This window comes from Anabrus simplex, chromosome 4 (assembly GCF_040414725.1).
Source record: "Anabrus simplex isolate iqAnaSimp1 chromosome 4, ASM4041472v1, whole genome shotgun sequence".
NCBI classification, from domain to species: domain Eukaryota; kingdom Metazoa; phylum Arthropoda; class Insecta; order Orthoptera; family Tettigoniidae; genus Anabrus; species Anabrus simplex.
The window spans coordinates 301,309,191-301,321,771 of record NC_090268.1 but is presented as its reverse complement, the minus strand read 5'-3'; positions in this window follow the sequence as shown (position 1 = coordinate 301,321,771).

Sequence of the window (12,581 nt, the reverse complement as noted above, 5' to 3'; positions counted from 1 at the left end):
TGCGGCTAGTATCCAGTATTCGGGGGATAGTGGGTTCGAATCCCTCTGTCGGGAGCCCTGAAGGTGGTTTTCCGTGGTTAACCATTTTCACGCCAGGGAAATGCTGGGTCTGTACCTTAATTAAGGCCACGGCAGCTTCCTTCCCTATCCTAGCCGTTCCCGTCCCATCGTCGTCATAAGACCTATCTGTGTCGGTGCGACGTAAAGCAACTTGCAAAAAAAAAAAAAAAAAAAAAAGTGCTACACTTCGGCAGGGCTAGAGGACGTGCCTGGGAGACCAGATAATAGCTATCCCGTGGGTCAGCGGTGAAAGTAGTACAGAACCTCCCTCTATGTTAAAACTGTAGTACAAGGAAGAGAGTCTCCTTTAATTATTCGATTTTAGTTCGCGTGCATTGTTGTGTGTACTTCATGAATATGAGGGCGGATCCAAAAGCAACGCAAACCATTTTTGCTAAATATTTAATATACGGGAAAAACAAAAAGTACAAAAATAAAGTACAGGTTCTACCTATTTTTCAACCTATGAACCAAGTCTCTTGAGATATTTCTTCCGTCATGACATCAAGCTGAATATGCCTTGTTCATCAAACTCCATTCTCTGGGATTAAAGTCTCCTGCGCACGATCGATTTCACTTTATCTGAATCGAAGCGTTGACCTCCTAGGAACGAATAGTGACAATGCTCCTTGCTGTTCTGAGTAGTGTGGCTGGGAGGTGATCCATTACTCACCATACAGTTCAGCGCTTTCGCACCTCTCAACAAAACCAAGTGTATTTGGCGAGAAGAGAAGGGTCATTTGATGGGTAAGGGAAACCTGTAGTTCCCGATTTGGTAAACGTTAACAGGGCTGTAATACTGCTAGTCTATGTGATAATGAGCATGACCATCGAAGAATGTTACGTTTAAACGCACAACTACGATAAAACAGAACGAAAACGACTCTGCTCTTATATACCTTTAACAATCGCCACTAAAACACAATAAGAGAGAATAATTACACTTCCGCTTGCAATGACAAAAACTGAAAAATATCTGGCTTGGTCAGCTTAGTTTTGGAAGAAGGGAATAGGTAGGGCAGACATTTGTTACACTTCCTGTTGCTGCAAACGTGTCTTGAAGGTCGTTCAATCGTCAGCTCCTATCCCTAATCCTAACTTGAGTTCCTCTATTTGCCAAACACACCATAGGAGTTTTAAATAGGAAATGTGCATTAAGACCCCTTTTACACTAGCCGAGTCTCTGTCTGACACGTCAGGTGCCGAGGAAGGCAGGTCTGGGCATTCAAACGAGAATCTCCTCGACGCCTTCAGCCTACGCTTCCCGTGACACAGGCCAAGTAACCCCGAAGGCAACATGTGCCGCTTACCGGCTGACTTGTCACGGAGGCTTGCATATAAACAGATTAGTAGCGTCTTTGTCTTCGTATTACTCATTTGGATCCTCGTTACAATACGTATTTTGAATGCTGAGGATCTGCTTGTTGCGCTCCGAGATCCGAGATCGTCCTGCGGTGTGAGACACGCGTTGTTGCGAATACAGAGATAAAGAAAAAAATAAGCGCAGTGCTGGAAGGAGATGTTCTCTAACGAGGAAGAGGAATACAACATCGCGCCAGTTCAGTGTTTGTAGGTCTACAAATAAGAAATTGATAGATTGTACGTAAAAATTTCGGGAGTTTTAATGAACATTTCGATAGTTTCTCGAGCACTGGAACGTTAGAATATAACTAAAAGAATACAATAGTTATTTGAAGTTATTATGAGAAAAATATACCATTTCACTCACCCGTATTCTCCAGCCATTCTATTCTTCTTCTTCTCCCCAATTTTCCTGTAGATGTAGTTATTCATCAGGCTTAGAAATCGTGTGCCAATCCTGAAGTCGTTGCAGGATGCAGATTTTGTGCTCTATATGCGGGTCGGTGATTTCCCTTCGAAAGATGCAGTCAAGCGTGAGTTTTGAGTAGAATAATAGGGGAGATATTACGTATTTCGAACCTGAAATGAATGCGGAGAAGTACCTAATGAGTGATATTATCGATAAAACGTCACGCAGTGAGACGAGGAAGGAGTTTTTCGGTACGAATATATTATGTACCATTAATCATTAATGTTCATTTTCCTTAAATTTGGATTAGAAGAAATTTCGGGAGATTTTTATTTCTTCAGGTTTTCTGGTGTGTTGAAAAAAAAATCTCCTGAAATTTCGGGAGACTTGGAAGCACAGTGTGCCAGTTTCCTCTGATTCCATCATTGTTTCTAGAGAAAACGTTATGTCCTCCCAATCTCCCTTACCTCGGAGAGTAATCATAGATATAATTCCAAGAATCGTCATGTTTTAAATAAACATAATTCACAGCGCCTGAACGGTCTTTGCGTGAGAGAGACGGTTGAGTGATCGGGAGACCCGGGTTCCCAGTCAGACAGAGACTCGGCTCCCGGGGCCTAGTAAGGGGTTTAACAGGTCTCACTACAACGGTGGGCTCGTGCTTGGAGCCAGGAGTTGAGCGATGCATTATCCTCGTAGTATGTAACCCCTAACATTCACCTGTTTAGTTAGCACCACATATTTCGTGTTCCCCATAGTAACACAATCACGTCCTGTTCCGGTAAATTCTTAGAACGATTCCCTATTGTAATGCATGCCAGTTGTAACATTTAAAATAATGGCCGTACGTGACGTGGTTTCCATTTTTATCATGCTTCCTGTTCATATTTTCTTGTAATACCTAATTCATGTTTGAGAAAAACAGTAGTAAATCTTTTGTCCGTGGTTTAAGTCATTGTGCATGCACGTTTCTTCTACAGGATACTTGTCACGGAGAGCCGACAGCTGCAGCTTCAGCTACGATGCATCCAAAGGTAAATATTTCAGTAATTCATTTGTTTACGTAATTTATTTATTTAATAGATCTTTGGACGATCATTTTACTTTTATACACAGATTTGAAAATGCCAAGAAATTGAAATATTGATATCAAAAACATCTCGTCCAGAAACTAAGGTTTTCAGAAGAAACAAATTACTAAATGTTATTACAAATAGTTGTGTGAGCCAAAAATATTAAACTCCCTTTATTGGTTATCCACTCAGTTAATAATTTTAGAAAAGTTGAATTTTGTCTCATCTCTAAATCAAGGGTTATTATTTTGAGCGAAACTTTGTTTTAATCAGATTAGTGAACATGTATTGAAAAATAATGCTTTATTACAAAATACAGAAATAAAAATAAAGCACTTTAAATATTGGTGAGAACAAACATTATTTCGAATAATTTCGATTAGTACCTGCTGTACACTTTGCATAACATTTCTTGAGATTGATAAGGAGATCCAGTATGTGAGTTTTTCAAGTTCATTTATTCCGGTTGTAAGTATATATTGTCGAAGACTTAGCATAATCAGATTTAATTGATTTGTTGTAAGCCTTAAATCAGGGATTATTGGCCTCACGTTCTTCATGTTAGGATGGGATAGCATGAATTCGGCCGCAGGAGCAGACGCAGGTTCTGGGAAAGACACGAATTCGGCCGCGAGCCTCTCGGAACTCCTCTCCGACATGTATGAATTCGGCCCCAAGCTTGTTTACTGTATTTACGCTTGTATCTAACGCGTATCTTAATTTAGTTTATGTATTAGAGCATCATATTTACCGTGTTTACAAATTAAAACAATAAATAAACCCTGAGGTATACAACTTAAACAGCTATACACTAAGAGAAACTCACTTCACAAAGCGAATCCTGTTAATTTCACAATTCTTAAGCTGCTGCAACTTCCATTCTGTGAATGAAAATGAAAACCTACAACCTCTTTTCCAGTCATTGACCGGGTCAGGGATGTAATGAATGAATCATATATAGGCTATTAGTACGATGGGGTCGCCACTTCCAAAGTGATGTAGTAATGACTGTTAGATGCTATGAAATGAGAATGTTGCTGGAATGAAAGATAACAGAGAAAACCGGAATACCCGGAGAAAAACCTGTTCCGCCTCCACTTTGTCCAGCACAAATCTCACATGGAGTGAGAAACGGTATCCAGCGGTGAGAGACCGAAGCGCTGTCGTCTGAGCCACGGAGGCTTCCTTTCTATGAATATTCTTTAAATTTTGATTTTTTTAATTTGCTGGAGCGTTCCCATTGAGCACTGTTCATTCATATTTTCTTTCTGTCTGTGTACTTTATAAATGTATCTGGATCTGGGGAAGAACAGGAGGCATTAAATTGCAAATGAAAACTTTCACACGCGTTGATAGTGCGCCACAACGCTGACGAATCGGCAGCCCAGTGTGGAGGGACGGTCCCTGTCAATGTCTGTCTCTGTAAGGTAATCACTATAAGCGGCGGTCAAATCTGGAGTTTTCCTCCGTCTAATATACACAAATCGAAAGCAATAATGGAGCCACCTCCCCACGTACGAGTTTGCATCCTTGTACTCTGTAGACGGGTCAAATAACTAACTGTTAGATAAAACTGTATATTAATACATTAACCTCGTTTCTCATCGTCTAGTCTCATCTCGCAGGTGTAAGTTTTTTCAAATTTCCTCCAATGTATTGATTGTTTACTAATTACGCTGCGTAATTTTTGGGGTCGGGGCCGAATTCACACTCGATGATTGCATTTCATTTAAGATCCCTTCTAGTGATCATGGTTTGGGGCCGAATTTTTGTTTGCTCGTTATGATACAACGTGTGGAACTCTGGCGTCACCCCGCTCATGTTTGTCCTCACTTATTTTATCCCGTGGTGCTTATCAGATTTGAAAAAAATTATATTTCATAACGCCAAACCTTTCTTTGTTTCTTTGTTTGTCATTCTAGACCTGTAAAGTCAAGTACAGTTCATTGTAATTAATTCCAAGGTTAAGTGCAGTATTAGATGTGGAACTTCATTATACACTGACTGACAATGCAAATGCAACACCAAGAAGGAGTGGTCAGAAGTTTATGCCAATTGCAGGGTAGACTGACGTCACTGAGGTATGCTCATGATGTGAAATGCGCCGCTGTGCTGCGCACGTAGCGAACGATAAATGGGACACGGCGTTGGCGAATGGCCCACTTCGTACCGTGATTTCTCAGCCGACAGTCATTGTAGAACGTGTTGTCGTGTGCCACAGGACACGTGTATAGCTAAGAATGCCAGGCCGCCGTCAACGGAGGCATTTCCAGCAGACAGACGACATTACGAGGGGTATGGTGATCGGGCTGAGAAGGGCAGGTTGGTCGCTTCGTCAAATCGCAGCCGATACCCATAGGGATGTGTCCACGGTGCAGCGCCTGTGGCGAAGATGGTTGGCGCAGGGACATGTGGCACGTGCGAGGGGTCCAGGCGCAGCCCGAGTGACGTCAGCACGCGAGGATCGGCGCATCCGCCGCCAAGCGGTGGCAGCCCCGCACGCCACGTCAACCGCCATTCTTCAGCATGTGCAAGACACCCTGGCTGTTCCAATATCGACCAGAACAATTTCCCGTCGATTGGTTGAAGGAGGCCTGCACTCCGGGCGTCCGCTCAGAAGACTACCATTGACTCCACAGCATAGACGTGCACGCCTGGCATGGTGCCGGGCTAGAGCGACTTGGATGTGGGAATGGCGGAACGTCGTGTTCTCCGATGAGTCACGCTTCTGTTCTGTCAGTGATAGTCACCGCAGACGAGTGTGGCGTCGGCGTGGAGAAAGGTCAAATCCGGCAGTAACTGTGGAGCGCCCTACAGCTAGACAACGCGGCATCATGGTTTGGGGCGCTATTGCGTATGATTCCACGTCACCTCTAGTGCGTATTCAAGGCACGTTAAATGCCCACCGCTACGTGCAGCATGTGCTGCGGCCGGTGGCACTCCCGTATCTTCAGGGGCTGCCCAATGCTCTGTTTCAGCAAGATAATGCCCGCCCACACACTGCTCGCATCTCCCAGCAGTCTCTACGAGGTGTACAGATGCTTCCGTGGCCAGCGTACTCTCCGGATCTCTCACCAATCGAACACGTGTGGGATCTCATTGGACGCCGTTTGCAAACTCTGCCCCAGCCTCGTACGGACGACCAACTGTGGCAAATGGTTGACAGAGAATGGAGAACCATCCCTCAGGACACCATCCGCACTCTTATTGACTCTGTACCTCGACGTGTTTCTGCGTGCATCGCCGCTCGCGGTGGTCCTACATCCTACTGAGTCGATGCCGTGCGCATTGTGTAACCTGCATATCGGTTTGAAATAAACATCAATTATTCGTCCGTGCCGTCTCTGTTTTTTCCCCAACTTTCATCCCTTTCGAACCACTCCTTCTTGGTGTTGCATTTGCTCTGTCAGTCAGTGTACTTACAGCTTACAGTGTACGTACATTGTCTGATGCTGGGTTCAAGAACATTCCAAATCGTAGACTTGGGATTCTCTTGAAATGACTTCAGTATTCAGTTGCTATTATATATGACAATGAAATGTGAAGTTGAGTACTTTTTCTTATTACAAAATACGGTTCTCTTCATACTACAATAGGACGCGAAAAAGGCGATTTCGCAAAAATAGAGATATGGAATATTTCTGAAATCACCTTTTCAGTTAGCTGTTGTGAGGTCGTGAACTCTTATCTCAAGATGTTTCTACATAGTCTTACGACTATCATTTCTGATAACGAGGCACTGCTTGCGTCAGATATCTTGATTACGCTACAAGGGTGGAGACGCTGTGCACATGTTCCGCAGATGTATTCTTTTCATGGAACACGCTTCGTGCGAAGTATGCCCTAGTTTTCGGTAGATGTCAAACAAGAGCAAATACGACAGCATAGGAAAAGCAGCGAGATGATACACAGCGGGAACAGATATGTATGGAAATGTGTGGTATGCTGTAGGGAAGAGAAGCTGGAACCTTTGAACAAACCGTTTGAAATATACTGGTAATAGTCAACTTGCAGACAATCCAGGGAAAGATCTAATGACCCTAACGCTACATCGGAGAAAGGAAGTACAGTACTTGTATTTTCATAATCAGAGAAGATCTACTATAATTAACTATTTAAAGGTCTTCATTCACTAGCGAATTTACATTTTTGGAAAATATTCAATATCTCTGCAATTATTTGAACTATTTTATCATTGGAGTACCCTCTGAAACGTTGACTGCGATGCTGACCATTAGGTCAAAATCCTGGTTTCGATTCTCGGCTAGATCGGGGATTAGTTAACACGCCTCTGTGAATTAAATTAACACCTCCGCAATCCGTTATCTACAGCTAACTCTGTGGCCTCGTTTAGTTTGACACCTATTATAATTAAATAATTAAAAACTGAGTCTACCCATCGTTGCCTTAGTGACTTCTCTTACTTTCCATGACCGAGTCCATTATTCTCCTAGCTAATCCTCCTCCGTTCACCTCATATGACCCCATCACCGAAGCAAATTTATGCATACATATTCATTTATCGAGTTTTTTTGCCCTAACTTAGCTTTTACCTCCTCATTCAGAGTACTCTCCTACCATTGTTTCATCTGTTTATACGAGCAATTATTCTGTTACTTTTAACTTAGAATAAGGAATCCTGAGTCCACCCACCTTTCATCCCCATGGAGTAAAGATAGCTTTTCCCGACAACTCACGTCTTTCTAGCAGAATGTATTATTCAAAATACGAATGGAAACTCTCGTATGCTACGGAGGCTGTTACCGCTAAGAATTGGCGAATATTAATGACGTTGATTGGCGCGTTCTTTGAGTAGCACTTAGAACACTATAATATACCTGTATACGTGTTACATTTCTCACCACCGCCGGAGGCCCGGGCTCGATTCCCGGCTCAGCCACGAAATTTGAAAAGTGGTACGAGGGCTGGAACGGAGTCCACTCAGCTTCGGGAGGTCAGCTGAGTAGAGGTGGGTTCGATTTCCACCTCAGCCATCCTGGAAGTTGTTTTCCGTGGTTTCCCACTTCTCCTCCAGGCAAATGCCGGGAAGGTACCTAACTTATGGCCACGGCCGCTTCCTTTCCCGTTCCTTGTCTATCCCTTCCAATCTTCCGATCCCCCACAAAGACCCTGTTCAGCATAGCAGGTGAGGCCCCGTGGGCGAGGTACTGGTCCTCCTTCCCCGATGTATCCCCCGGCCCAGTCTCACGCTCTAGGACATTGCCCTTGAGGTGGTAGAGGAGGGATCCCTCACTGAGTCCGAGGGAGAGTAAATGAATTAAGAAAGAAAGAAAGAAAGAAAGAAAGAAAGAAAGAAAGAAAGAAAGAAAGAAAGAAAGAAAGAAAGAAAGAAAGAAAGAAAGAAAGTGTTACATTTCGTGTTTCCACAAATTGAAAAACTTGTCTGTTCATTGTGTTGACACTGAAAAGAAATGACTTCTAAAGAAATTGTACTATTGCTCATCCCAATGGCCTCTTTGCTGCATTATGACTCCAGCACTCTTGGCGTCTTTCGGATTACTCTCTTCAGCTCAAGAGGTAGAGTGACTGACAGGATACTAGGTGACCTTAAGTTCGAATCCCAAACGAACCAAGCATTTTCAACTCTGTGTATTTATGAACTCACAAGCTAATGTTATCTTCTCCCAATATGTTACTATGTAATTAGTGCATCATTAAAACAGTTTTCTTTCTTTCTTTCTTTCTTTCTTTCTTTCTTTCTTTATTAATCTGTTTACCCTCCAGGGTTGGCTTTTCCCTCGGACTCATCGAGAGATCGCACCTCTACCGCCTCAAGGGCAGTGTCCTGGAGCATCAGACTCTGGGTCTGGGGATACAACTGGGGAGGAGGACCAGTGCCTCGCCCAGGCGTCCTCGCCTGGTATGCTGAACAGGGGCCTTGTGGGGGGTTGGGAAGATTGGAAGGGATATACAAGGAAGAGGGAAGGAAGCGGCCATGGCCATAAGTTAGGTACCATCCCGGCATTTGCCTGGAGGAGAAGTGGGGAAACCACGGAAAACCACTTCCAAGATGGCTGAGGTGGGAATCGAACCCACCTCTACTCAGTTGACCTCCCGAGGCTGAGTGGACCCCGTTCCAGCCCTCGTACGACTTTTCAAATTTCGTGGCAGAGCCGGGAATCGAACCCAGGCCTCAGGGGGTGTCAGCTACACCACAGAGTCGGGAAATGTAACACGTATACTGGTATATTATAGTGTTCTAAGTGCTACTCAAAGAACGCGCCAATCAGCGTCATTAATATTCGCCTATTCTTAGCGGTAACAGCCTCCGTAGCATACGAGAGTTTCTATTCGTATTCTGCAAGAAAGACGTGAGTTGTCGGGAAAAGCTATCTTTACTCCATGGGGATGAAAGGTGGGCTTCTTCTTGCAATTTCAAGACCATGGTAGCCACTACTTTGCAGTATCCACACTAACTGAACTAATAGAAGTTACTATTTACACAAAGCGACCACTGGCAGGCACTTTTTCCCTGTTCACTACTACAATATTCACAGCTATAATCAATATAACTATAATAACTTAAACATAACTAGTGCCCCCTCTCAGTAGGAGTCGCTACATGTCTGCGAAATTCAAGGAGCGAACATTGGAACACAAAAATGTCAAGATGGTCGTGTTAGATGGCGATAGAAATTTTTAAAAAATGTCTGTGTGCCACACACCCTTATGCAGTCTATATTTCAAATATTTTTAGGCCAATTTACAATTCAAATATAGGCAGATCGTTTTGGGATCTGAAAGTAAGCACTCCAAAGATCTGAAATAGCCATTGAATTTGTTTTTTTTTTTAATTGAAGTTTTAGGGTAGAGTCTTCCTTAAGGGGTGTACACACTGCTGAGCTGTTGCATGTAACTTAACGGTTACCGTAATCACTTTGTTAGTGGAGTCGCCTTCCGAATTATGCACGCGAACGTACTTGAGCGTGCTCTGTAACATGACATGCAAGCCGTTGCCTATGAGTGGTGGGAGCGATTACGAGGAGGACTTGATATAGTCTCGTGGTCGCCACACGCGCTAGTTTGTTAATGTGTACGTTTCCTCCGAGCCAGGAGTTGCGTTGTACAGGAGAGTGGAATAGGACTATGATAAGTACCTGAATTTAATGTGTTCTTTTAATCGATCAATGGTGACTCCACACAATTCTGCAACAACAGATTAGGTGCACGGATTATAGCAAAACACGACAGACGTTGTCCTGCCTGTGTACATTTATTTACCTCAATATATACGACACTAATGTCGGTCGTTTTCGATTACTTTTACATTTCATCCTCTCCCCTTGGGCTGGGAGGGGTGTCCTGCTCCCAGAAATAAGTTTTAAGGAACACATCATAATTTTCACATACTGCTGGGTAGGCAACCCGCTGATCGGACTTGTCTTGCGGTTTGCTTATCTTCCCCTATTTCATTTTTCACCCCTTAGTGCCGAACTACCAATCATATTTTGTTCAAACTACTCCATAATCCCTCTCAGATGTAATAAGAACAAACTGTAAAAATTTCAGCGAAATCGGTGCAGTAGTTTTTGAGTCCATTAGCTTCAAACATACCAAAAACCAATTATATATATAGATGTATTGTAAACTTGTAAAAGATGTGGTGGTGGTGGTGATGGTGATTGTCGTGTTAAAATGAAGTACAACTGATCAACCATTCTTTCTTAACACTAATCAGAGGAATAATTGAAGAGGTCCGACACGTTGAAGAATAAAGGTTAGAAAGAGGAGGGCCACGATTGGCATATAATACCGTCGGGATCGGAAGAGAACAAGAGTTGACTAAGTGTGGTTGAATAGGAAAGTTGAAGGTGAGGAGCCTGGCACCTGTAAGTGAAAGCAATGACAGGCTCAGCTAGGGGAACCGTGGTCGCCAACCCACGCTCCCAAGTTGCAATTCCCCGGTTTCCTTTTTAGTCGCCTTTTACGACAGGCAGGGTATACCATGTGTGTATTCAACCGCCTCCACCCACAGGAGGCGTGGTTGTAAAAGTGTCGCAAGTTGCCAGTACCATTTTTTTGAACGTTGAGGACGACACAAACACCCAGTCCCCAGGCCAGGGTATTAATCGTTTTACAATTTAAAACCCCTGATCAAGCTGGGAATCGAACCGGAGGCCGCCAGGTAACAGGCGGACGCGTTGCCCCCTACACCATAGTGTCTGTCGCAAAACTTAATGTTGCATTTCTGAATCATGGGTCCAACTAGGTTCATCAAATATTCGAAGTCCGTTGGATTCAGGCGCGTGAAAATTTTTGTAACGATCCCGAACTTAGATACTTTAAATCCAACAGTAAATCAGAACCGCTTCCTTCTTTGTAGAATGCATGTGCCATGCGTACATCGTCGTCAGTTACGTTGTGTATCATGATATACTACGCACTAACTATTAACTCAGGCGATGTGTATGAAGACACCGCGAACTCCAAGAATCCGGTCGTTCGCAGCTGATTACATGACGACTAAGAACGAAGCGTCCACTCGAAGATGTAGTTACAGTAACCGTTACATTACTAATAATAATTTTATTGGTTTTGCCTCTTACTATTTGCTTTTACGGTTTTTGAAGACGTCGAGGTGCCGGAATTTTGCCCCGCAGGAGTTATTTTACGTGCCGGTAAATCTACCGACATGAGACTGACATATTCGAGCACCTTCAAATACCACTGGACAGAGCCAGGATCGAACCTGCCAAGTTGGAGTTAGAAGGCCAGCACTCTACCGTTTGAGCCACTCAGCCCGGCCCGTTACGATACATGTAACAGTTCGCTCATATACACTGAGTGACCAAAAGTCATGGGAGGACACTGAATGTGATGTTAATAATGAGTTGCTCCTCTTCGAGCCCTCAGAACGGCAGCACTACGGCGAGGTGGTTGGAATCGTTCTGGAGGGATCTGGACCCACGCATCCTGCACTGCTACCCACAATTGGTCTTGTCTACTTCGTGCAGGGTTCATGGAGCGTACACCAGCATCAACAACATCCCATAAATGCTCGACTGGATTAATATTGGGGGACCTGGAGGGCCAATCCATGGTCGTAACTTAACTGGAGTGCTCCTCCAACCACATGCCCACAGAGCGGCGGCATGGCGCATTGTCCTGTTAAAACATGGCATCTCCATCAGGGCACTCTCGGACCAGAAAGGGATGCAAATGGTCTGAAAGAATGTCCACTTAACGTGCACCTGTCAGGGCTCCATAACGTCAGACAATGGGGCCTAAATGTGACCATGAGAACGCCGCCCAGACCAAACCTGAGCCACCTCCCGCCTGGTTACAACCTTGTTGACACGCATGATCCATAGCTTCATAGGGCATACGCCACACTCACGCGCCCATCAGCTTCATACAACTGGTACCGGGATCCATCGGACCATACCACACGCCGCCACTGTTCCATGGTCCATTGCGATATTCACGGGCCCATCCACGTCGCGTCGTTGAGCTCTGTGTCGAAGTGTCAGCAAATGGATACGAGCTGGTCGTCGGCTGGTGAAGCCTATGCGGTGCAGTTGCCTCCTTGCAGTCCTGCAAGAAATGCTTTCCTGACTCCCAATATTCAACTGGGCAGTGATCTGACTCACAGTAGCCCGTCGAGCGCCCAGTATGGTTATGCGGAGGTGACGTGATGTCCGTTCGTTAAACACCTG